Source organism: Bemisia tabaci, chromosome 3 (genome assembly GCF_918797505.1).
Source record: "Bemisia tabaci chromosome 3, PGI_BMITA_v3".
Classification (NCBI taxonomy): Eukaryota; Metazoa; Arthropoda; class Insecta; order Hemiptera; family Aleyrodidae; genus Bemisia; species Bemisia tabaci.
This window is the reverse complement of record NC_092795.1, coordinates 41,222,776-41,249,054: the sequence shown is the minus strand read 5'-3', so window position 1 is coordinate 41,249,054 and position 26,279 is coordinate 41,222,776. Positions and strand designations below refer to the sequence as shown.

General features: G+C 40.3%; 1 protein-coding gene across 5 annotated transcripts in view; it reads left to right on the top strand.

The window, feature by feature from the left end:
- The window catches only part of DAAM (disheveled-associated activator of morphogenesis-like protein), a 192,260-nt gene that overhangs the window by 43,543 nt on the left and 122,438 nt on the right, over window positions 1-26,279 (top strand). Inside the window, exon 1 of one of the 5 annotated variants that reach the window (XM_072298362.1) lies at window positions 2,590-2,974. The exons of the other annotated variants lie outside the window; for them this stretch is intronic. The gene's annotated coding sequence lies outside the window, so the exon portion shown is untranslated. Of the gene's footprint in view, window positions 1-2,589; window positions 2,975-26,279 lie in introns of those variants that run through there. 5 annotated transcript variants of the gene reach the window in all.

The following is a 26,279-nucleotide window of genomic DNA, read 5'->3' as shown; positions in this document are numbered from 1 at the left end:
AAAATCGAGTAGACTAATCATAGAATTCAATATTCTGGTAATTGCAATTTTTCTTCAGTAACGTCATTCGTCGTTCACTTTAGTGTATCTGAAAAACTCGGGAGGGAATTTCCGTAACTTATCTCAAATTCTGGAAAAGTAATTCTTTTCAGAGAAAGGAGTTTGGTCTGAACGTTTGAATTTCGGTAAATAGCTATGCTTTTTATTATGAGAAATAACGTCGCGCCGTATGACCCTCCAGGCATTGCCAAATTTCTTTTCATGAAAAATGAAATTTCTTGAACAACTTGTTCTGAATTACGACCAGGAAGCTTAGATTGCCACGCATCTAACATTTTGTAAAATTACTCGATGTCAGCTTTCATTCTCATCCTGTGCCCAAAAAGTACACCCTCAGCGTGTGGCTGATTGCTCTGAAGGCCTAGATACACACTGCGATTAATCGCCGCGAGTGAAAGACGAAAGCCAATAGAAAGCCTTGATTTCGATATATCGACGTCAATGGATCGAAATCAAGGCTTTTCATTAGCCTCCGCGATTAATCGCAGTGTGTATCTAGGCCTTAATGCAGCGGTTTCCCGAACTTTTTTGACCGCGAGCCACCTTTTCGCTGGGAAAGGAGGTCGCAGACCACCAAAAGAATTGAACGACCTTCTTGTTTGTTTCTTGTTTTCTTTTTTGCCGTATGCTGTTTTAATTCGACTTTTAGTAGTCGTTTTATTATGGGGAGGAGGGATCACCTCTCAACTGTTATTCTCTATTGGGGTTGAGGCTGAATTTATTGCATCAAGTCCGTAATATAATTCTTTCTTCCGATGTTGCCTCTTTTCGGACGAAAAACCAAAGACATTTCGCGACGAGCTTTCGCGGACCACTAAGCGGCGGTCGGGCATCGCTGCTCTAAGCACGTAGAATTGAAAGGCTTGGAGGACAAGGCGCACAAGTGCAGTTTGCCATTTCGCGAAATACGTGTTTGAGGTTTTGAAATGACATGGATCCTTATGGTGGAAAGAAAGATCAAACTGACCTTTTTGTGGTTATAAATTTGAATTTGGGTGCAAATTTTTCACATAATACCCATTAAAACTGGTTTTACTTGAAATCGTTAAAATCTTAATTTTTTCAAAAACTGCACTTATGCACCTTGTCCTCCAAACCCCTCGATTGTCATTGTCAGCGCGATACCGGTCACATACCCGAACTTGCCCAATATCAGTTCAATAATATATTTTGTAACCTTCTATATTTTCCAATATATTTTCTCTTAAAACTCTTTCAAAATGACGGTTTATGAGCACGCTGCACCATGCTGCCGTACTGAGGAAGAACGCCAAAAAAGAACGGAATAAAGTTGCCAAATTTCCTTCGATAAAATGTTAATTTTTGAGGAAAGTTACGAATGTTTTTCCTTGGAATTTTCCGGATCTTTAGGTGAAGTTGCCAACAAAATTATCCGAAAAATCAGCAGTAAAATATTTTTGAGTTGGAAACTTGGCAACGCCTAAACACTGGAAAAAAAAACGCATTGGATCTAGAGTCCAGACTCTTGAAAACATTGACAAGAAAAAATACGCTTGATTCAATCGGATTTTTGCTTGAATCAAAACGAAATGCGCTTAAATTCAAAGGCTTGGTTCTCGATTTAAGCTAGATTCTGATCGAATCAAGAGTACTTCTCCTTGTCGATGTTTTCAAGAGTCTGAAATCTAGATCCAATGTGTTTTTGTTTGTTTTTTTTCCAATGAAGGTTCACATCACACGGCGTTCCTCCTTAGCACGGGCGCTTCCGGCATTCGCCGATCATTAAATCCGGCATCAGAGCACAATGCATCCCGTTGTTTCGTCACTGGTGATAAGCGAGAGGGTCCGGATCCCGAGGGTGAGTATGTAGCAAGGGTGCCGGAGCAAGGGCCCAGCTTCCGCGGCCGAGGGCCCGGGCATCTGCGCGCGGCATGGAGCCCAGCGCGGGCCCTCTGCGCATGCGCCAGACTGCGTGACTCACGGGCGCCGGCGTCATCGGTCATTCCTCGTTTTACCAGTCTCCGCCGTCCGCTCGCCGAGGAAGGCACGTTGGCCTGCGCTCCGGTTTGTTTACATTCTTCGATTTCGCGCTCTCGATGAGATTCGACCGTATTTTTACTCTCAGTCCTATCCGTTACGTGCGGTTTTTTACATTTTGAGCCCGCCGGTAACTGTGAATCGTGATAGTGGCAGGTATTTCGAATCTTTCGTTTTTGACGAACGCCTGCGCGACAGATCGTTTTGTTTACATCTTGATCGGTCTATCAGGATCACTACCACCCAGTGTTATCACGGTTTTCGAAAATCAAACCGTGGGTGTCAAAATTGATCAGTGCGTTCTTTGTCGACTCACCTCACCAGTCCATGATTGATTACATTGCGTTTGCAGCCAGGCATACCACGCGTACCATACCATTTGCGTTGGCATACCTAACCTACGATTTGTAACGTAAAGTGGTCTCTTAGTTCCAATGCCGTTTCCATATTCTATGAGAAAAAGTCGTTGTGTACGTTGAAATGAAGACGAAGTGAATAAGGTACTGGAAGATTCGAAGGTATGCGGTTCTCTAGATTTTAATTTCGAATGCTGCGGTTACCAGTGAATGATGGGTAGCATAAATGAAATTCATATTTTCAGTTTTAACGTTGGTCGGGAATCACGGGTGGCTCGTTCGTACTGTGTCGCGATCCTGTGACGATTTTCGGTGTGTTTGTGTAACTTTATGACGATCCTGCTGAAGAGGATGATCGCAGTGAAACTTGGAAAATCAGAACCATGGAGATCAGTCTCCTAGCAGTTGATACCTAACTAATTTTTCATATTCTCGTGAACCACATCGGGTAGTTTTATATGCGATGCGAAACTCAATTTTTAAAACGTGCCTCACTCACATGGAATCACGCGGAGCTCTAGGATTTTGCTGCGAAACTTAAAAAGACGTCCTGCAAACTGGTAAAGAGCTTTTTTGATTTTTCCTCGTATGCTTTTACTTTCAAGGAAACTGTTAATCCGAGTATTGTATTGCGAGAAATATGCGTGGAGTCCTTCGAGTTTTAGAACTCTGGTTCCCGTTATACAAAAAACATAATATCTTCTGTAAGACTGAGAAGCGCGACCCATTCAAAGGTGACAGAAGTGACTCAATCAACACAATGTTTTGTGTACGCCCACCAGTTCTCCACTTAAAAAACGACTTGTCAGTAGAAAATAATGTTCCAACGTTGAAATGTCTTTACGTTCCTGTAGCTGGGAAACGACAATATTTTCATCATGCATCAAGCATCTTTTCCAACTAAAATACTGAAATCAATCTATCTCGCTTTGGCGCATAATATTTGAGTCAATCAGCAAAAACGTCTCAAATCCCTAAAAAAAAGTAAACCATTAGAGGCTTGGATGAAGAGCCACACGGAATTTTTGAATGGCAACTGTCCTATTGGTGTAACATTCCCCGAAATTCTATTAAAAAGGATAAGCTAGGTACAAACCGCGGGGGGTGGGGGTGTATCCCCCTTTCCCTTAATGTCTTGTTCCGCTTCACTGCAAGTAGGTATTTATTGGAAGTCCAAACTGGAACCATTCAACCTCATGAAGAAAACGTTGCCGACATTCATCGATATTGAAATGGAAAAAAAAAAAAGTATTTGCATTAATTGGGGAAGATCCATGTACAGGTCTCAGGTTTCAACTACCATATAATGTAGCAATAGGCTAGATCAAAATAAGATGTTTTTTCCTCAATAAAGTTTTTTCTTCCAAAAGATCCTCCATTCAGAGTTAATGTTTGGGAGGTAAAAATATCGTTTTAAAAAAAAAAAAAATGGCAAGGTCGTGGACTATAGGTACCTTTTGGAAAATAACTGCTCTCCATAATTTTCACTGCTAAGTTTATTCTCGGCGACAAAAATAACGAAATCTTACACCGGAAGAAGAAAAATAAGAAATATGGCCGTGGAAGTTGCACTTATGGGCTGTAAGTATAGTCATACCGTCTGTTTCGGGCTCAAATGCTTAAAGTTCCGGGTCCAGCACACGTTTCTCCGTCCTCTGAGCCCGGAGCAGTCGAAGATACGGCTCCAGCACCCGGAACGGATGACATAGCCGCAAGTACTAGTACGGGTTTCACGATATAATTTTTTTTTTCCCAGTGAAAGACTAAAAAGGAAAATTCAGAGGATCTGAAGTTGCTTATCCGAAAAGACCCACATCTTCTATAATCTCCCTTAAACTTGAAATTCCTGTTTGGAGGTCATGGATGAATATAGCGCTTAAAATCGTAGGGAATGGTCATTTCTCACGACTCTTGGTGGATAAACAACGGCTAAATACGTCGTCTCTCGAACGAAGGAACGCAACTCCATTTCAAAGTTGCTAAATTGACTCAAATAGCTCAATTTAAAAAAATGTACCTGCTTAATTTTTGTCTAAAATATTTCTGATTTTTGTTTGGGATCTGAAGATAAGTCAATGACATTTTCATCGCAAATCCACAAAATTCTCCTGGTAAAAATGCAATTTGCGAGAGGAAATTTCTCAATACTGGAATTTAGTTAAGTTTTTTCGTAAGGGGAACGACGAATTCAGGAAAAAAACGATAGTTTTTAAAAAATTCCGAGGCCGTATCGCTCCGACTGGGGACACCTGGACCTCTGAATGAACTTCAGTGAGGAGGAGAGTCTTATTTTGACTTATACGAAAAGCTCCCGCAACAGTCCGGTGGTCTAACCCTGGAACATTCTGTACCCTGTATTGACGAAGACGTTTCCCTTTGACGCGACAACTCATCGGAACGAATCCGTCGCGTCGCTGATTTGATTCATATTTAGCGGACTGATTGGCACGATGCTTTCCCGCGTCGCCACATCTCCTTCAAATGAAAACAGTATCCGGAACATCCTGCTGCGAGAACCGTGATGTTGGCCCGTCGACAACTACGGTGTCACCGTGGCGGTTTATGAATGACCCACATTCCGGAGTAAGCATGCGCCGAGGCCGAGAAATTAAGAGAAATTAACGCGAAAAAGCGAAAGAGGGAGAAAGCCGTGTTGATCGATGATCGTCGATTGCTGATTGCTGCTATTTTTCGCGGGAAACTGCCGGTTCCGCGCTGAAGTTAATTTGCCCACCCTGCGCGCAGAGCTTCCAACTAAGTACGCGATTCGCGGCGGAAAATTGGTGCATCATGCTACGGTAGAGTAAGCATTACTTGCAAGTAAACGGTGAATCAAAATTGGACTAAGTTCGCAAAAGATACGGAATCTCCAAACTCTATTTAAAAACGACATGTTTCCAATTGAGTTTTCCCTTAAAAATTGGTGTTTTCGTAAATGTTAGGTATACTTCTAGCTTCTTCTTGGATTGCATTTTGCAGAAAGGAACCCAGAGCATTCTGCTAGGATTGTGCAACTTGAATGTTTTGCAGTAAAACTAGGTACTGAAACTATGCAAAAAATCAAATTTACCCATAAAGGTAATTTTCGCCTTGTATTCATATTTTATTGAAAGGATGAAGATAAAACTTTTAAAGATAACCAGTTTATATTTGCAAAGTAAAGAAATTCGCACAATCTTAGTGACAATGTAATGCTCCTAGTTCTTTTTTACCAAGTGTAGTGTTTAGTTCTTTTTTTCCATTTCCTATCCGATATACTACTCGAGACAAATTCTGGGCGGGAAAAACTCCATAGAATGAACTTTTAACATGGGCACATGTCCAGTTCTCGAACAGAGAGGTTGGTCAAATGGCATCACCGAGATTTAAGATCGTATACACTAGCCCTGCCCTGATCAGTGTCAACGTCTGAGTAGGCCGGACTGGCACCTTCTCAAAATCTGGGTTACACCATTTTGTGAATACTCTTTCAAACACGGTTTGAAAATATTTCTATACGACAAAAGGGAAAACTTGGTTTTCTGACGGTATTCTATCGTAACTGCGACTGAACTATTTAATCTGAACTATTTAGTGTTTAATACCGTACCTAATCCTTTGTCTCTCGCATGCATCATCTGAAGTATCTTTTCGTTCGCTGAATGTTTCTACCCATAATGAATTATCTTCCCCCTGGACGCTCCCAAATTTCTGAGTTCAGTCGCTTCTGATACAAGCAGTGACTTATTCTGCACCTGCAGCTTACTTTACGTTAATCATATGTTTGTGATCAAGATATCCATCGTCGCGAATCATGATCACCCTTTCGACGTATGGCGTTTTCTGTCCGTTGCATGAGGTGGGGGAGAAGAGACCTGACGTTATCAGGTTTTGGAGGCGCTGCGCCGCGCTACGCCGCCGTTAACGCGGTGCAGTGTCGATGCACGTGTCGAACCTGATGCACCAGGGCTATCAAGCACTTCCTGTGCCGCGAGGCGAGGCTAAACTAATATAATCTCATGCCAACGTCGCTGCCATCTTGTCGGGAGGGCAGCAACGACCCGCCTCATATGCGAAGTTATGAAGGGTTTGTGAGAAAGTTCTTTAAATGACGTTTAATGACGTTAAGCGGATGAATTTAGCTCAAATTTGATCCGAAAGCGGGCGCTGGCTGATCCTACGATCATCATCGGATCACATTTTGCAAAACATTAATCGATTATGACTCTAAGCGGTAAACTGAAGGTACTTTACCCAAGAAGTCTCCATGAATTTAAAGGACCCTACCACTTTTCGGCCAAATCGGCCTAAAAATGGAATCCTGCAATTTTCTCAGGGATGAAAGAGGGTCTTCCCAGACACTCAAAACTGGTCTTATTTTTTGCCTAACCCCCAAGAAAAAGGGGGGATGGGGGCTCAAAATCAAAAACTAAAGTAGGATAACTTCTCAACGGTTTATCGTAGAAAGATGATCTTGGCGTCTAAATTTCAGGAAAAACGAGAGCTTTCTGAATATATGTTTGAATTTTTAAAGCGCGTTATCTTGGTTAATATTGAAGAGTTGCTGTTTGGATGGATCTTATTATTTTTAGCTGATCTACAAGAATCAAGCATCTAAACGCGATTCTGTGACCAGCGCAACTGACCTATTCGGGCATGTCATAAAGTAAGATAAAAATTAAGAGAAAATTTCTCAATAAATACACTGAAAAAAAACCCCGACCGTGGAGGCCGTATTACGGGCTGTATACCGGCTGTATAGAGATACCGTCCGCGTTAGGGCTCAGAGACAGAAAGTTACGTGTGTAGCACCTGCAGCAGTCGAAGCTACGGCTCTAGCACCCGGAACTTTCGACCTCTGAGCCCGGAACGGACGGTATGTCTATATAGCCCGTAAGTTTCTTTTTCAATGTAATTCACTGGAAAAAAGTAGCTTGGATCCAGAGTCCAGACTCTTAAATATATTGACAAGAAAAAATACTCTTGATTCAGTCGGATTTTTGCTTGGATTGAGAACCAAGCCTCTTGATTTAAGCGGACTTTCTTTTGATTCAAACAAAAATCCGATTGAATCTAGAGTATTTGTTCTTGTCATTGTTTTCAAGAATTTGGACTCTAGATCCAAGCGACTTTTTTTTTCCAGTGTTCATGAAGCGAGGGTGGTTAGGTTACTTCGGAGAGAAGAACATCTTACCCGATCTTAGCAACAACTGATAGCGGTTACCGCAGGTTTTGAATGATTAGCACTCATCATTTATCTGTTGACTCTGGCTTCTTTCGATTAATTTACCGTCGCGGCCGGCGAGTGTTGAACTTGATCCCGCGCGAATGTCCGCAAATGTTGGCCCTCCGCGAGAAATTAGAATCAGGCGGACCGGGCCGTGCGTGGCGCGGAATCAGTGTCATTGCACGGCGCGGCTGGCGCCCCGTCGCGAGGCAGCGAGGGTGACCCGTTGCACCGAGATCGGTATCGGATCCGTCGCACAGGCGGCGATTAAAAGCCTCCAACAGGGGATGAGGCCGCCAGTGCGTCGTGGCCCAGTTGCCAAGTGTGAAAAATCCCCCCAAGTTATCGATGATGGTGATGAGGGCTCGGACTATTCTAGAGTCCCTTTATACTGAGAGTCAAGACAATGTGAATCCATTTCTGATTGGTTCCCGTATTTCAGGCCTTCGCAGTGTCACAAACGGGAATAAAGATTACATTTTCACCGATTGCAAAGATTATAATGTGGAATGGACCAGGGAATTACGGGTTCGGCAAGGAACAAACGGAATGAGAGAGGGAACGGAGAAAGGAATTTGAGAATGGGCCGATCAAAGATTACAAAAAACGTTCAATTTCTGTAATCTTTATTCCCGTTTGTGACTCCATGAGGGGGTGTTGTCTTGACTCTCTGTATAAAAGGACTCTAGACTATTCCACATTTTCACACCGTGAGGCAACTCCGATCGGGACCAGGATCGAGGACCAGACCACACATGCAGTATTTACTCCGAGGCGCCGTTTGTAGGTCTTCCGTGTTGGTCGATTACACCGAGTCGAGGCCTAACGCCGTTTTGATATGAGCCGGCGTCGTTGTCGAACGGTTTACTATAATTTTGTGTGTTTTCAATCAAGAAGAAATTAATCAAAGGCTTAAATTGATTCATGGTGGGTTGTTGTTTTGGGCGAGAAATGTTGGTGCCTCGACTCCTCCACGTAATCGATCTATTTTTTAGCCTCGTGTTCGATGACTATAATAATCGTTGCTTGAGACTTTAAATAATCAATGACGTCTCTTTTGTCCATGCACAAAATGATTCCAAACAAATCTAAGTTCATGCTTACACACATTACAACCACTATCTTTAAACTTTGTTTTTCTTGATCTCACGTTCTATTATGTGTACTGTTTTTGCCATAATAGTCTTTTAATTGGAACCATCAAGCTTTAACTATAGAGCTAAATTTCTGGGGTACGCAAATAAGATTAGCATTTACTTACCCAGAGAGCATTGACGAAGATGAGGAGGATACGAATACGAAATCCATAAAACTGACGATACCTAGTATCGGTATATCGGGGATATATTCATGAAATATCACTGCAATTAAGATGAGCGTAAAACCTTAAGAGACTTGTACCGTAAAAATACCATCGGTGCAAGGTGACCAGTTTTGTATTGGCGCAGTTCAAAACTAACATGAGGAGGTTATGACCTTCGTCGTTAAGTTAAGAATATTGAGAAAAAGCGACTGTCGCGTAACAAGGATATATAGGCATGACCTGCGTACCTGCTGGACAATGTGCCCTAGCAGTTGCGCGAGATCGAAATTGACATCTAAATAACACCAGGGGAAACACGGGAAGGATGCGAATACACTTTGCTGCCTCGCTTTTCGATTGATCTTATCCTATTCACTCTGGAGAAGGTTAGCTGAAAAACCAATCATCTAATTAAAATGTTCGTTTTTATCAGACCCCAAGGTCCTCGCGGTATTATCATTGAGATATTCAAAATCAAATTACCGATTTTTAAAGAAGCCATCGTCTTTTATCTTTTGCGAGTATATTTGGTCGATATGGCATGTCAATGGAAAATACGTTTCTCTCGTCTTACAATTTTTGACAGCTCAGTTTTTTTGGTGGCACCGATTCAAATCGGTGATTATCTCGACCAGAGTTGGTTGTGGCGCCTTGATACAAATATTCGTCCTCCACGGGTGTGCGTGTTGCATGTTCAAGATTGAAGGCACTATCGCTTTTCTCACTTCTGTAGAGATGCACGGGACTAATCAGTCGTATAGATAGCAGTGGTAGCACTCTATTAATAGAGAACTTATTATTTAGGAAGAATATATTACCAGTTAGTGACTCGGGGCCAGAGTATCCAAGGCAAATAATTGAATCGGTTATTCTTTAAAAGACTTAAGCGGCAGAAATCAAAACACAAGAAAGAACATTAGGGACAGTAATAATCGACCCGCTGTAAATTAAAGATTTTGTAATAGTTTAATTAATTAATTCATCGTTTTAATATTTCAGAGCTCTGAAAAGAACGTGTCGATTGAGAAGTTTTTTACTGTTTTTCGTGTGTCATTATTTCTGGCGCTTAAGTCCTTTTTAGAACGACCAATTTGACTAACATTTGCAATTAGAAACTGGAATTACTAGCCCGTCCGAAAAAACACTCATTATGCGCAAAGGGAAACTAATGGTGCATACGTTGTTTCTGAAATGAACTAGATATTGTAGTTCCAAATCACAGAATGCAGTCCAATTCAAACCGGCATTATCTAAACCCACGAAGTATCTCGACCCGGGTTGGCTGTGGCGCCTTGATGCAACTATTCGTGTTCCACGGATGTAAGTGTTGCGTGTTCAAAATTGAAGGCACTTTCGCTTTTCTCATCTCTTCATATAAATGCACGGGAGCTTTCGTTAGTTGGAGCGTTTGAAAAACTGAGTACTTACGCAGAGATATTATTGCCATTTCAATAATTTTAATTGCCTACAGGAAGAAGTATCCCGATGTTGAGAGACTAATAATAAGCTAATAATAGCTTCCAGTGCGCCGTTGCAGGGTTATAGTTGCAGGGTATATAGAGTACTTTCATAGGGAGAGTACGGTCAACTCGATTTATGTAGGTCTTGGGGCCCAAAAGGGCGACAACGTGTAAAACAAAAATCTTTGGAAACCTATGCACTTGAAAGTTTAATCAATATGACCGACAGCGCGTTGTAAACAAGCATCTTTAAGGATTAAGACTTTGAAACTGAGAAAATGTATGCGAAGTCAAAGTTTTATACGTGCTTTTATAATTTTCGATCAGTGTAAATAGTTGAAATGAGAAAATTCTAACCACTGGATAATTCGAGCTCATAGGTTGGCTACCCTTTTGGGCCCCAGGAGCTACATGCCCTGATCAAACCTAACCTCCAAATTTTCGAGTTTTCCATACTCTCCCTTTAAAGTCACTCTATCGCAGAGTAATCTTTCAGTAGGAGCGTTGAGATGTGCCGACAACAGCGCATCTTTTTTTACGTAATGGACGCGGGTTTCATGAAGCGGCGGGCCGATTTTCCCCCTTCTTCCCCGGGGTTTTGTCTTCTTTTCCGATCGGCCGCGGCGGGCGCCTATTTTTGTCCGATTTGAATTTCAAATCCTGTCCATTCGCGGCGCCCACGCAGCATCCACATCCACAACCACAATCCGCGCCAAATCCATTTGCACTCGGGGCAGCGTTTCCTGTTTTTCGCCCGTTTTTATTTACGCCTCCCTCCAGCTCTGCCAAATCCCACAATTTCTAAAACGTTTATCCATTTCGAACAGCTATGAAGCCGATGATCGATTAGCATAATTTGACACCGTTGCTTTCTCTTCCGATCGGCTTCGTCTGTTTGTTTATCCTGTCAAATTTGCGCGTGCGATCTGTCCATCGTTCACTTGCGCGGCTTCTCATTAAGTGCGCGGTCGATGAATGCCTAATTCCGGAATAAGTATTAGAATTCTCGTTGAGTATTGTTCCAAATGGGCGTATTTTTTCTAAAATGGGACAACATTGTACACTGCGATCATTCGCTGCTAATAATTCAGGGTGAGTAATCTCTAACTTAATTAGCTAGGCCACTCCCTACATGCACAGATATCCCTTTCTCTCTCTGCCCCCCCCCCCCCCCCCTCATACTCGATCTCAAATGCTCGCCTATTTCGTATGTGAATGAAATAGCTGGGGCAAAAGCCGACTTTCGAAGAGACATGGATGCCACTTTGGTTTAAATCTGGCGGAGACAAGACATTTTTGACAAGGGCACAAGATAATCAAACATTTTAAAACTTTTCAATTATAGGTACATTCAAATGGGGGAAAAATTGAGATATTTATTGAGAAGTGCCCTTGCATCTTAGCACAAGTCTATTACGCATTTGGATATCACTTTTGTTGGAAGAGTGTCTAAACTAATCGTAGAGCACCTCAATATGAAAGGGACTATAATAATATTACGGTCCGTTTCTAGTGTTGTTTCACTATGTCCTGAAATGAAAATTACTTTAATCCCAAAACAACAGTTGCAGCTCGGCTGAAACATCAATTTCCAGCATTATCGACGCGATTTTGTTTTGAAAAGTCCAAAAGGCAGAAAATATATGAAAGAACTTCGTTCTTGGGAAAAAAAAGCGGAGGCTTCATGTACCTAATTCATATTAAACTTTTGTCGTACAACTAAACAAGAGAATGTTAGCAAAACGCGTAATAGACACTTTCGATATCCTGGTAGATGATAGGTACATGCTCAGGGCGATTTATGGAGAGATCTCTATTTGAAATCCAATTGCGAACCCATGGTCTCGTTTCAATACTCGTTTCTGACAATTAACTGCTCTCATATTTTACGATTGCTATCACTCATAAGTGTTGAACGCGCAAGTCCTTTCATAAATTAACGTGTATTTGAGGATTTGGCAGTGAAATCCTGTCAATTGCTAGCAAGGTCGGCGAGGATTTCCATTACATGCTCCATTTAGTTTAAAATAGACACAATTTTACTCGTAAATTTGGTAGTTCCGTTCGTTGACACTCGACAATAACCATTCCAACACTCCGTGAGATGGAATTCTCAGTGAAGAGAAACCAAGAAAGGGGCGAATCACGACAGCTGCGAATGAAGACGACGACGATACAGACAATAAGTGAGGAAGAGAAGTGTCTATTCCGTAAAATAGAAATTAAAGTCAACGGGAGAACACTGTGGTGACTAGAGTGACATCACGGTCGGTTAATCGGCCGTTCGACTGTCTTTCCCGCAGCGATGCTGAGTTTCGCATAGAATGAAAAAATATGCTATGATTTATCCTAAAAAAATCCTCTTTGCGCGACTAATCAAAGACAAAAGTTCGTAATATTAATTGGTGAATTAAATTATGATTAATTAAAGATGAGCCAATGCAAATTTTTTATTACTTCATCTGAAAGTGTTTTTTTTTGTGCTTTACAAATGTGCTTTTGTACATTTTTATTATCATTTTTTTCTGATATGGGAAATAGTATAAAAATAGATTTTCAAGTGAGAAAATGCACCGCGCCTAGTGACGTCATCTGGCGGCATTTCCCATTTATAAGCACACGTATTTTAGCAGATTAGATCATTTTGTCTTATCTTCTCCAATAATTGTTCAATTCATGAACCAAGGGTATCCTCGTGATCAGTTCTTTCAGTAAGTTTCCACTTAAACACGAAATTCATCAAATTTCAGACACCTGCAAATTCTCTATCGCGAATAGCAAAATGCAGTCCATTTTTTTTGCTCGCAGCGTGAAACATGTAAATGCGGCTCCACGAGTGGTAATGAAGTCCGATTCTCACCTCTAATAGTCGCTCTGGGTATGAAAGAGCTCCGAGTCACTTGGCTTTGCGCTGAGCCGCGACCGGCGACCGCGGTGCGGGTTCAAGTTCACACCTACGTACCAACTGCAACGTGCATCCGCGAAGCCGCATGGCGTCGCGCTGAGTTAGCAGATTCCGTTTGCTCACGGCGTGCAATGTGTGTGCACTAGTCACTTCATAAGTTGACTTCACAGAGAGAGTCTGTTGGAGTGACAAAATCGTTTCGGCTGGTTAATTCATGCAGGCGCCACAAAGTTTCGCGCCTTGTCGACACAAGGTGAAAATTCCTCTTATTTAAAGGTAGGTTAGGGTAGTTAGATTGCTTAAAAATGGACCGTAGTTAGCAGAAAGGAACCAAGCCACATCAGGGAAAATTTTGACTTCGCGAAATCTTTTTTTACAATAAAGGTCACAATCATGCCTCGCAATATTTGTTTCCTTCCGTTCATTTTAAAAATCGTATCTTAATTGTCGTCTTCTCTTCCTTGTTGACCGCTAAGATCGTCGATGTCGCCCACTTACATCAGTATCAATCAGCAACTGGGAATTCTCAGCTTAGTGCTATCTTACGTTTCATTGTTGCATGGAAAAAGTATTGGCTACAGCAATATTTTACTGCCCACACATTGTTACACCGTACTGCATCACTTAGTGCGGCTTTTCTGGCACAGACCTAATCAAAAATGCAACTTCTGCCCGTTCCTCTTCAAGGTGAAAACGGATCTGGCCGGTCAAAGCCCAGACCGGTTTTTTCAATGGAGTCACACTTCGGGATTTGCATCTTGCTGGAGGACTTTTTCTTTTTTAATTGTTATTTTTTTTGTTTTTTTTTTTATATATTTACTAGTTTTTTCTCTGGTGTTAGATGAGTTAATAAATAACCTGCCGTCAAATTATGCGCTTAAAACCACGCGGGGCAGGTTGGTATGTTGGTATACTTTGCAACTATTTTAATCAGGCTTCGCATCCAAATTGAATCGAATTCAAAAATCCAACCCACGAACTGTCCATAATAAGTCAAACTGAGGGTAGCATTAATGAATTTTATGACCTAATTTGCGTTAAGAATTGTTGATTTTATTGAATGGTCTCATTACTTATCATAAAAGAGGAAGACTTTTTGGTTACTACAGCAACTTTATACCGTTAATTGATTGTTTGCACTAGTAACAAGAATGTTGTAGGAAGAGGCAAAGTAATTTAAAGTAAACTAATGAAAATGTATTCGGTACTTGTAACGAAACATGTCCGTTTTCCGAGCTGTTGGGATTCTTTTTGATGTGTCAAGTTATACAATTTTTCTCTTATGAAGACGGAATTTTGACCGTGAATACATTTAATTACAAGAGGGACATTCTGTGACTCCATAATGGAGAAACCCCAAACCTCATGAAAGTCAGTGTTTATCAGCATCGATTATTATTTTCTTTCAATGATTCATTTACTCCTGTGTTTCCGCGTCTTCAATTTGTCAATTGCCCGACGAATGCGTGATAAATAAAACGGATGCTCATATGGAACATCGAGTAGGCACCAGACAGTTTTGTTGACGTAACCGAGAAGCATTTACCGTTCATTGATCGAAGAATAACGTTTCAGCCATCGAACATAGTACATAGGAACCAGGCGTATATGAAACATTAAAGTTCTGTAATACAGACCGGACATCTTCTTTTAATGTATCGACTCTACTACAGTAAAAGCTCGCCAAGTCGAATTGTGTAAGGGATCGAAAAGAAATTCGACTTGGCGAGCCTTTACTATCAACAGGATTTTTTCTTTCTTAAAGTTTACCATCAACCAAACCTGTATCAGATCATCGAATTTTGTCACTCTACTTCAATTTCCATGGAGGCTTACATTTTACTAGCATTAGTCGAAAATGAATTCATTTTGACAACGCATTTCAGGCCCAATCACGCAACACTTTTTACTCATGAGCGTTGATTAGACGCGACGCTATGAATTATCTCTAATTGATCGATGAAAGTTCTTTGATTCCCAATCTCAGTAATTAAGCAGCTGTGTTGGTTTGACCCTCTCGTCTTTTGTCATTAAACTTGAATTAGGAGCTATATTTGGTCATTTCAAAGAAAAAAAACAAAAAAAACAAGAAGCTCCATACAGCCGCACCGCGAGGGCGCACAAGTCAATGATTTTTTTGTCCTTAGTTATTTTTACTTGAATATAGCTTCAACCGTTTATTTGTTGAGTTCCTAGTTTTATTAGTTCTAGGTTTGGACTGCTAAAGCTAAGTCAACTCCACTAACGTTGCAGTACAGCCAATAATGTCGCGATCAATTGAAGATACATTCAGTTGAAGTTTTCTGTATCATTTTAAATGCTAAACTTGAAAGGGGGTTTCAAGTTCAGTGAAACAATTTGGTCTAAACGGCTCAAACTTAATTTTACTTCAATTGTGATTATTGTGATGTTAATGGCAAATCGCTGGATTAACTCCACAATGAAATCAAAAGACCACTGAATTTAAAATGGCTAGTCAAAGTGAAAATTCGGGCTCCTACATTGAAACGAGGAACCGATCCGGCGGAACTCCAGAAATGCTTTATTTTCTTTTTCCTTGAACTGTACACTTGACTTACGTGAAATATGTTTCTTCTTTCCACTTGCTCCTCCTGTGCACTCATAACCATCATAAATAATAAAAACACGACAGTATGTACAATAAGTGCTAAATCAATTATTACGAATCACCCGTGCGTTTATCACATCATTTCAACGCAATTCCCTTCTTTTCAAAACTGTTGAAGGGAGCCACATGGACTAGTGGCCCGGCGTACTTTGCGATATGTCGATTGATTTGCTGTTTAAACCTATGAAAAGAATCGATAAGTAGGGTGTTTGCAACAAACACCCAAATAATCAATTCTTTACCACAGATTTAATGGGGAGATATCAATGCATTCACGCCTCGCCACTAATGGCGACTACTGGAGCAAAGCAAGTCTCCCTTCGGCACACTTCAGTGTGCGCAGTGTGTGCCCTTTGCATTCCATCTTTTGCATCTGCTCCTCAATTTTACGAACGCGGCAATTAGAATGACCTTTATCTCTAATTGTGAGGTGTGTTCGATATATCCAGTCAAGTTTATCTCCTTCGGTGCGATTATCGGTTACACATTAACTCTAATTTTTTTGGCCGTATAGCATAGCACGCTCCATACTGCAATAATGTCGGCTTTATGAACACTCCTCAAAAGAAATAATTATAGATCAAGTCTTCAAATAAATGGTATTGTTATGCAACAACGTTAGATAAGAGAAGCGTTTTGCGGCGCCTTCATGCTTCGAAAAAAAAAATTGCGTTGATAACAATTTGACATGAACAGACACACATTGTTTAGCGGCCACTGACTCGTGCCAATGACCGTTCCGTTAGCACCTACATGGATTTATTACTTCATTCCCTTTATCTGCTTGTCCAACCTCAAAACTCATCAATATAATCTATTTTGAATAATACATTGACAATGACGTTATCAATACTCAGATTTTTTTTTTGTTGTGGTAAAGAAAAAATTCGGTATACCTTTAAGCAATTTCTAGCGTACACATCTAACAATCTTCCTCTAAAGACCACCAAGTGACATCCAAAAAAATTCAGATATGGATAGTTTAATGTAGCTCAGAAGCATTTTTGCCCTTATCAAGCATTCAAAAAATGCACAGCTCTGGAAATTTGACTTGAAGTTTGATTGTTGAATTAAACCTTAGAAAGACATGAAACGCGATCCACACTTGTTTTCCTCCGCTCTAGGTTCATGCCGCAGTTGCTTTTCAATCTATGAGCTTTGCTGCTGTATTATTTAGAAGACTGAATATTTTTAAACGCCCAAAATGTTGCATTAATAACTTGCAGAGGCTGGCACACAATTAAGGGATTTTCAACTTTTCTTTAAGAGGGAGGAAATAATCGTGTACTAATGTCACATGAAACACCTTAAACTTCTCTTAACGTATACGCGCAACGTTTACGTATTTTAAAATGGTGATTTTAAAACTCTCCTTTACAACTTCACAGCTCTCATGTGAATTTAGCACTTCGTTTATGTTTTATTATTAGACTGTTTTTCCGCAAACTTGCGTCTTCCTAATTCCTGGAACTTTCCTTGGGCAATTACGACGTTCTCAATTTCGAAGGCGTGTACTCACAAGCCATCTCACTGTTTTAGAACCTCTAGTGTTATTGCTTTTTGGGTATCGACTCATCGAACTTCGATTTATTACTTTCAACAAGCATGGGTGGCTTGAGTCTCGCGATGCCACCGAGGCCCAGTTTCGGCGGTCCCGAAACGGAAGATTCGGCAAGCAATTACAGTGACGGATGCCATAAACCAATCAACTGCGGAACAGGGAACTTCAAACACCAATTGACGGATCAACGATGACGTCATGCTGCCAACTTGGTCGGGAAGCACACGGGGTATTTGAATATGCAGCCGACGGCGTGACATATAGTTGAAGCGGCATCAACGCAGAAAACCAATAAAGAGGAACGGTTGAACCGTAAAATTGCACAAGTGCCCCCCGCGCAGGAGCCAAATAGTGTCCGAAGTGAGGAAAAAATGAGCTTTAAATACCCTGTCGGGAAAACAGTTTAATGCTCACATGTGGTAATTATAGAGAGAGGTAACTGCTACCTAATTTTTGATGGTGCACTGGAAAAAAAAACACATTGGATTTAGAGTCCAGACTCTTGAAAACATTGACAAGAAAAAGGACTCTTGATTCAATCAGATTTAAGCTTAAATCAAAAGGAAATCCGCTCACATTAAGAGGCTTGGTTCTTGATTTAAGCTTAAAATCTGATTGAATCAAGAGTATTTTCTCTTGTCGATGTTTTTAAGAGTCTGGACTCTAGATCCAATGTGTTTTTTTTCCAGTGAGAAGTTTCTGGAGGGCACCGAGACAAGTTCTTGGTTAAAGCTGAATAAACACCCATTAACCATTTCCCACAAAAAGCTCCGGTTGCCATTTCACATTATTATATGCTCTCATATTGGTTCGTTTTAGCAGAAAGGAACCAAGTCACATCAGATATTGCCAAATTTACTCAGGGCAATTTAATTTTTTACAATATAGATCGTTTGTGCGGATTTCTTTTTGGAATTTACTTCGCACTATGTAGAAAAGTCACTGAAATTTGCACAAAAATCCGCATAACCGTTTTCATGTAAAACATTAAATGGCCAATTGAATTTGGCAATAGCTGATGTGGCTTGGTTCCTTTCTGCTTAACGCGGTCCAATTGTACATCTAATGCAATTTTCTTCAACAATTGTTCTCACTTCATTCTTGTTTTTTTTCACCTTCTAATTATCTATGTTTCCTTCTGTTACAGGTGAGTTCGAGATTAGTTTAAAGTTTGATTTACTCCTACGGAAGCTAAGCCGAGAAAGAAAGTAAGTTTAGTTATTCGCTAAAGAATTCATTTTCTTGAATGATGACCCCGGTCATGGACACGTGCAAGCCATGAATTGCGCAGTACCGAGTCTCTTATTGTAAATCTATCCCTCGTGGATGGCTCCCGCTCCGTCAGCTATTAATTGCAGCACGCAATTTTCCGATCGCAGAATCAGTTAAGGCAAGAAAGAAGGATTTAAGCACGAACGACTTAACTTTACTTTATAATATTGACCAATGATGAGTAAAAATCATTGTAGGTATCAAACTTTTAGGGGCCGTTCACAGAGTACGTGACGTTAAAAATCGGAATTTTTTATTTTCTCCCTTCCTCCCTTAACGCACTCAGGACTAATGTCTGCGCCCTTTAAAAAAACTATGTATTTTGGTCGGAGAATTGTTACAACGTTTCGACTTTTCGTCTAAAATTTATCGCAAATCTAGCGCCAATTTCAGCGTTACCAAACGCACACCCGGGTCATATTTTATCTTCCTGCCACGAACTCTTAACACAGGCTCAGAACTCCCCTCCCCCTCAATCTTTATATTTTTTTAATGTTATAGTTCTTCTACAGTTCTTGATCTTGTCGAAAATAAGAACCGTCATAAAATTCCTCTTATAAATTGTTTTTTAAAAGCACAAACATGCAAGGGAGCTTAAGCGATAGACTCGGAAATAATATTCGACGAAAGCCTCGATGATCTCGATTTTTGCGTTTTTAAACTCTTTAACTTACTCTTTCATGTAAACCAAGCAGGGAAGAATGATTATCTTGTTTTGGGAATATTTTTTAGCGCTCCTTATAGTTTTCCCCGTTCGTTGACCCACAAACGTATATTGTGGTACTCACGCTCTCGTACTATGGGCCTGTGTGGCTCCTCTGCACTGGGTGCGGTGCCCCAATCCTTTTTATAACTTGATTTACGGGAAAAAAACGCATATAGCTAAACCATTTTGTTCCCTCGGAGGGGAAGGGGTAGGTAGATGGGTTTAGATAGTGATTTACACGGTGTCATGGGATGTCAGTATATCACTCGTTGGCGAGTGTCTGCAGGAGGTCCTCTGCACCCCGCGTCTGACAGCTATTTCGAGCCATCGGGGGAGCTAAAAATATTTCCGGAGGGGACTTGCGAAAATCAACTCGAATTCGGTGCCCCTGAATTCTCGTGTTGCCTAAAAGTTCAAGAGCGGTCAACGGACAAATTTCCTTCAGCGTAGAAATTGAATTTGACTAATGATATCTCCTTGACTTTCCACGGTAATAATATCGTTCAATGTAGAAAAATATGAAGTATTTGTCGTGAAATTTTCAATTACTTCTGTGTCAGATAGGGTTGTGAAAACGCCTTGCAATATTCCATGAAATTTGTTCTTTTGCATTTTTGCAATTGTAATTTTATAAGAGTTGTCACCCTGACATTGTTTAGAAAATGATCACTCTAGTTCGAACTGCCTTAATATTTTCCCCCATTTTACTGATATGTTGATCTTGTCATCTCTTTATTTATACATATCACTGAACACTCAGGTGTATTAGTTACAACTCTATTTGGCTCTGAGACAATTTTTTTCATTCCAAGTCCTCTGAAGACTTCACCTTAACATCCGTGCGGTGGACGTACATTTCAATGCGTCGATTTATTACAGAACAGCCACAGAATGAACTGTGTATACGGTGCGCCCATAGTAAGTCCGCTCAGCGGCGAATTAATTCTCATCCCTTATTTACAGTCACGTTTCCGAATCCTTGTACTTGGAGCACGGCTAATGCCCATTTCTCTTGGTTTAGGTCCAGTGGTAGTACAATGCAGTATCAGCGAGATGGAATTCCACCCTCTGTGATTCGCTTGGAAAAGTCACATCAAAATCAAAATCTGATCTAAGTAATGCTTATTTTTAGTTTACATTCAAGATGGTAGATAAGAGCAAATAAATAAATATGGGCCTTCAGCAATTCAATAGGTATTCGGATAATCTACAGTAATTTTTATTTATTTATTTATTTTTTTTTTATTTTTTTTTAACATAACTCGCATAGAAATGGCAGCAAAATATGTAGTTCGGATAATCTACAGCATTTTTATTTTATTTTATTTTTTTTTTTTTTTTTTTTTTTTTTTAACATAACTCGCATAGAAATGGCAGCAAAATATAGTTATCGTAAATGAAAAAAGTGGCTGTTTTAATTTTTTGGTGCTGTTGCTGGTAACAGAAAATGACACTAAAAATTCCGTCTGGAGTGTCGCGAACTTTCCGTCTCAACGAATTCGGTCTCCTTTCTATTTTCTGTCTCGAGTCCTCCTCTGCTCCCTCGGAATATCTTAATTGGGCATGAAATTGCCGAAAATTAAACGTACACTCAACGGAAAGAAATGGGGAGCGACGGAGAGGGAACTCCGGCTCGCGTCACTCCTTCACTGTAGCATTTTCGTAGTTGCCACATTTCTCTACAAACACTATTTTCTTACATCAATGAAAAATACAACTTTTTTCAATGTGTCAGTGCGGAGGGTGTCTAGCATCAGGAAAAATCGGAAAATAATTTTGGCCGATCAGGAAAAAATCAGGAAAATCGGAAAAATCGGACGTTTTATCAGGAATTTTTCTCACGCGAAACTCCTCAGCGGAGAAAGTCTTAAATACTGCATTTTGCCTACCGTGCCAGGAGCCGAGAAAAGTCAGGAAAATATCAGGAATTTTCAAAATGAAAAATTCAGGAATTTTTTTTTACGATATCAGGAAAAATCAGGAAAATATCAGGATTTTTCAAAATTAAAAAATACTAACAATAAACACCCTATTTAGATTTGGAAAAAAAAACTATCTTTCTCTGAGCATTAACTACCCCACCGCCGCGCCGTAGTATGTATATTTTACATCTAGAATCTCAGTATAATCGAGTGTAAATTCAATGGGTGCCTTATTATTACTCTCAAGCCTATTTCATATTTATTTATTTTAAATTAACATACCTATCTAACTAGAATAGTTTCATAGTTAAAATTGCATAGCCCTAAAAAAGGATAGCAGAAAAAGTGAAAAATTATTCTTAAGTATCGGTCACAAATTATGATTAAGGTGCCCTGATTTCGTTGGTTGTTGTGAGTATGAGTTTCATTGTCCCTTAACAGAATATTATTTCGTCATCATTTTGCGTGGAAAAAGACCCGGAGACATTAATTTTTTTCAATAATTTTTAATAAATGATCCATGCGTTTTCACATTTTCTAAAAGTAGTCGGTATGAGCACAATGATCCACAGTTTTCCATCATGCTGAAACTTTAGGCGTCGACCCGTGGGTGCCTATACCACTCCGGAACTGAACTTGTTTCTGTCGGTATTATATCGATTTTCTGTGAGGTTATGAGCGCTGTGAATGCACTTTAAAGAAGGCGGAGGCTTCGATATTAATATGTGGGGATGCTGGGATTGTTTTCAACCCTACTTTCTTTTAGAGCCGTTTCTCGGTGGTGGAAGCTCTTACAAACTCCTCTCCTTGAATATTACGTCTTCTCGAATTTCGTCACACAATGAATACAGAGTATGAATTGAAGGATGAATCTGTTCTAAATAGTTGCTGCAAGACTTTCCAAATAGACTGATAAATCTTACAGACTGATATATCATCATTTGGAATTTATTGCGAAGGTTGTTTAAACAGGCATTACCCTGCATCTATGACAGCAAAAAAAAAGGCTTCATAAACTGGACGATCGTTTTCTTCCTAATAAAAACCAATTATTGACAGGAACATTAGAGCTCTTATGAGACAAGAGACAAAGTGACATTGAAAAATGGCCGATCACATAGAGCCATCATTGTCTTTTCTTAAATAATAGCTCCTTTCCCATGGATGCTCTAGGGTACGGTGTATTATGTGCTTAAGGGAAGTTTAAGAAGATCCTTAACATGGCATAAAAGGATAATTGTAATGAATGGCGAGTAATATTCAAGAAAATACATTTGAAAATATTTAATTGAATGGAAGACAATGATAACCACTGCAAAGATAAAAAGCCCGGAAGAAAAATGTCTTTGATTATGAAAAATTTTAAGGTAGTCACAAACGTACCTTAAAATGTTATAAAACTTGACGAAATGTTTTGTTTTGTATTTTTAATTTTTTGTTTAAGGCAAATCACAGTAATACCCTGCGAGAGTTTTTTTCCCAAGGTTAAAGTTGTGGATTTCACTTGAGATTTTATAAAAATGTCTCTCTTGTGATGCTTTCGTAAGGATCTCTTTTGATCTTCCCGTAGCTTATCGAAAACCATATAGCGTATTTCAAAGAAAAACGCTACTGATTTACAGGACGACTAGGATAGATTTCCGTTGCAATAATGACCTCTTTAAGGCGCCCATTGTGCAAGTTGTCCATCGTATAAATAAACATCAATAAACGCACAAGTTGTCCTATGTCCAAATGGCATGCGTGCGGAAAGTCTTGAGGTAAATGAAGTGTAAAGGTTAAACGTCCAGGCTTGTTTTTCTCTTAACAAATGAGAACTTAATCCGAGTGAGAGCAAACTGAAGAGTGCAAGTAGAAAACTTTCAAAGAATCCTCACCCGTGAAAAAAATTCAATAGAGTCTGAAGCTACACTGTTACTCATGAACGATCGGTACGTGTTTCTTCACGTCATCCATACCTTCGAGTCTTTTAACCCACTGTAAGACGTAGGCAAGTGTTTTCCGAACTTGTAGCTTGAGTTCAAGTGGAGCACCACATTACTCGCTGAGTGTGTAAGTACGCGGCATTGAAGTGAAGTACCGAGGATACTCTGGCTCGCTGATCGCACTTGGCTCATGGCTCCTACATGTGGGCTCGTCAGTGTGGTTCTTGTTTCTTGGATAGAGCCCTCTTCATATCAAGTAGAGCGAAGATTAACGCGATTCCCCAATGGTTAGTGATGCGAAAATTTGCCGCGCAGGGAGATCTATCTCTGGTTTTATCTCTCTAATTTGGTCTACCTTTTGAAATAAGGAACTAATACTCTATGCCCATTCTAGAAACGACGTATGTGCACTGTGCCATCAATGTACCTTTCTTTTTGTACCAATGTACCAAACTTTTCAGAAAACGTACGCACGAACATTTGAATATATAAGTCAAGAAGTATATTTTGGGAATATTTTGATACCATTTGGAATTCTGCGTCTAATTTATAAGTTGCATCTGCCTAGTCTCCTGTTTATCTGGTCCTTTCATTTTGGTGAGGACTCTCACCTCACCCCTCACTTGATATTCCTCATCCATTTCCCTTCCTAGCGCTGTCTCATTGTTAATAATCCTGTTTACTTTGCATTCCGTCCGTATTTGTAGTGTTATTGAAGTTGGAGAATATGGGATGGGATATAAGATTTTCCCTCCCAATTATCCTTTGAAAAAAAGCAGAACATGCTTTAGTGACTCTCCCCTCGCTCTCGAGAAAAAGTTAATGCTAGGAGTCATGGTTATTTGAATATATTTATGCCAAAAGGAACTATGTGCATAGGGGATTGCATGTAACATAGTTCTTTTTAGCATAAATACGTCCATTTGCTGAATGTATTCTGTGCTGTCTTGTTTGAAGTAGCGTGCTCAGAACACACCCTGAAACTTTTGCACGTAAAAAAAGGAAGAAGGAAAATGACGAATGGCTTTTATAATAATTTCAATGGTGTTTAAGGAAGGGAGAAAGTGATTCCTCTTCAAACTCTTCATCGAGAATTGCAAGATTAGGTACGTCAATAAATTACTTGAAGGAAAATTACGGAGCACATCCCTTAAAAATTCAAAGCTAAAATACTTACGGCGAAATATTTGAGAGAAATATGCTATAAAAGTAGGAATGGGAATGAACCCAGTCGGGTGTTTCTTATTGCTGAGATCTCCTTCGCATATATAGGGTGTTCCAAAAGTCCCGCTGCCCCCCCCCCCCTTTAACTTTTGAACGGTTAGAGATAGAAAATTGAAACTTTAGAAATGTTTCTATCTTAGAAGGCCATCTTTTAGGGAAGTCAAAGTCTTTGCCCCTCCCTCAGAAGGGGCTGGATGCAACTTTTTTTTTTAGATACTCTGTCTCGGTCTTTTACGGTCTCTACTTTTATTATACTGGTTCATTTTGACTTATCATAATATTGTGATGATTTCGCTCAGATAGTCGTGGAAAAAAAGAATTGTTGTTTTTTTAATTCGCATTCCAGGAATTAGGAATTTCAGCCTTTACCTACTTTTCTAGTCGTATAGTTAAAATGTCACATTTTTGGTAACAAGAATTTGAGTTCCAGTAACACTGCAGAATTGTTACAAAGATAGAAAAAATCGCTACTAAGGGGGTAAAATTGTAACTACGACTGGAAGAGTCGATTTGAACTGTAGTCTACCATGAGCATTGTAATAGCAACAATTTATTTTTCTCCGCAGTTTATCATAGTCAGACAGGGCCGGATTTACTTGCTTGCCGCCGTTTACTCGTGTTGGACACATTTTTTGCGAAAGCCCTGTCAACACTACTAGCAAAAATTCACGTAACTTGGCGCGAAAGTTAAGTTCCGTAAACCTATCTCTGTGTGGACAAGGCCTTCCATTTACACGAAATGAACGAAAATATTATGAAAGAACAAACATAAATGTGCTTTAATAATTTTAACTTCCGCCGCCGCGCCACGCTGACCGCACTGTGTTTGGCGCAATGCGTGAAGTATTCCTACAGTCTCGTATGCGCTATGCGTTTCACGCCGACCGCTGCTGCACGCACTAAGTTTGACGTAATGCGTGAAGTATTCATGCAGTCTTGTAGGCGCCATGCGTTTCACGCCGCCCGCTGCTGACCGCAGCGACCGCACTGTCTTTGACGCAATGCGTGAAGTATTCATGCAGTCTTGTAGGCGCTAATATGTGTTACATGCCGACCGCGCCGCGCCGAGGGTTTCTCCTGTTCATCTCAAGTTCTCGTCATCATTGCTCTCTGCGCCGCGCCGTTCCAGGCCAAATTCTGTGTTCGGTTTCTCTCTTAGTCTTAATTCGACTAATTAAAGGTGCTGTCTATTGTATCACAGAAGACGACAAAATTAGAGATATACTCTCGGGAAATGAGAGATTTTGTCACTTTTTCTCGTTGATAATTTTTTCTCTGAATCCGATTTTTCTTTAAAGCTACATTTAAAAAAATTACAAAATTTGCCGCCATGGACCGCGGCCCATGTGGCCACCCCCTAAATCCGGCCCTGCAGTCAGACACGACGAGCAACCACCGGTTTTGGCTCTCATCTGGCTTCCAATCAACCACCAAAATCCGTGAAATATGCCGGACAAATCAGTGTCCTCAACCAAATAATGAACTCCTTGATAACAACGCCGCGAGTCGCTACCCCAAGCCCAAGCTCCGAGCCTGTTCGAACGGGTAGTCTTTAAAAGGGATGAACATTTTTCAGATGAGCCTTAGGCTTCATAACAATGTCAGTGTCCCAGGGCTCATCCGAAAATGGACACGTCCCTTTTTAGTAACGACTCGTTCATTTTTCCTTCATATTCAAATTAAAGATGATGCAGCGGCGTAGAAGAGTGCCGCTTATCGTGCACCGTTGATAGACCCCCGCCGGAGGGGTCA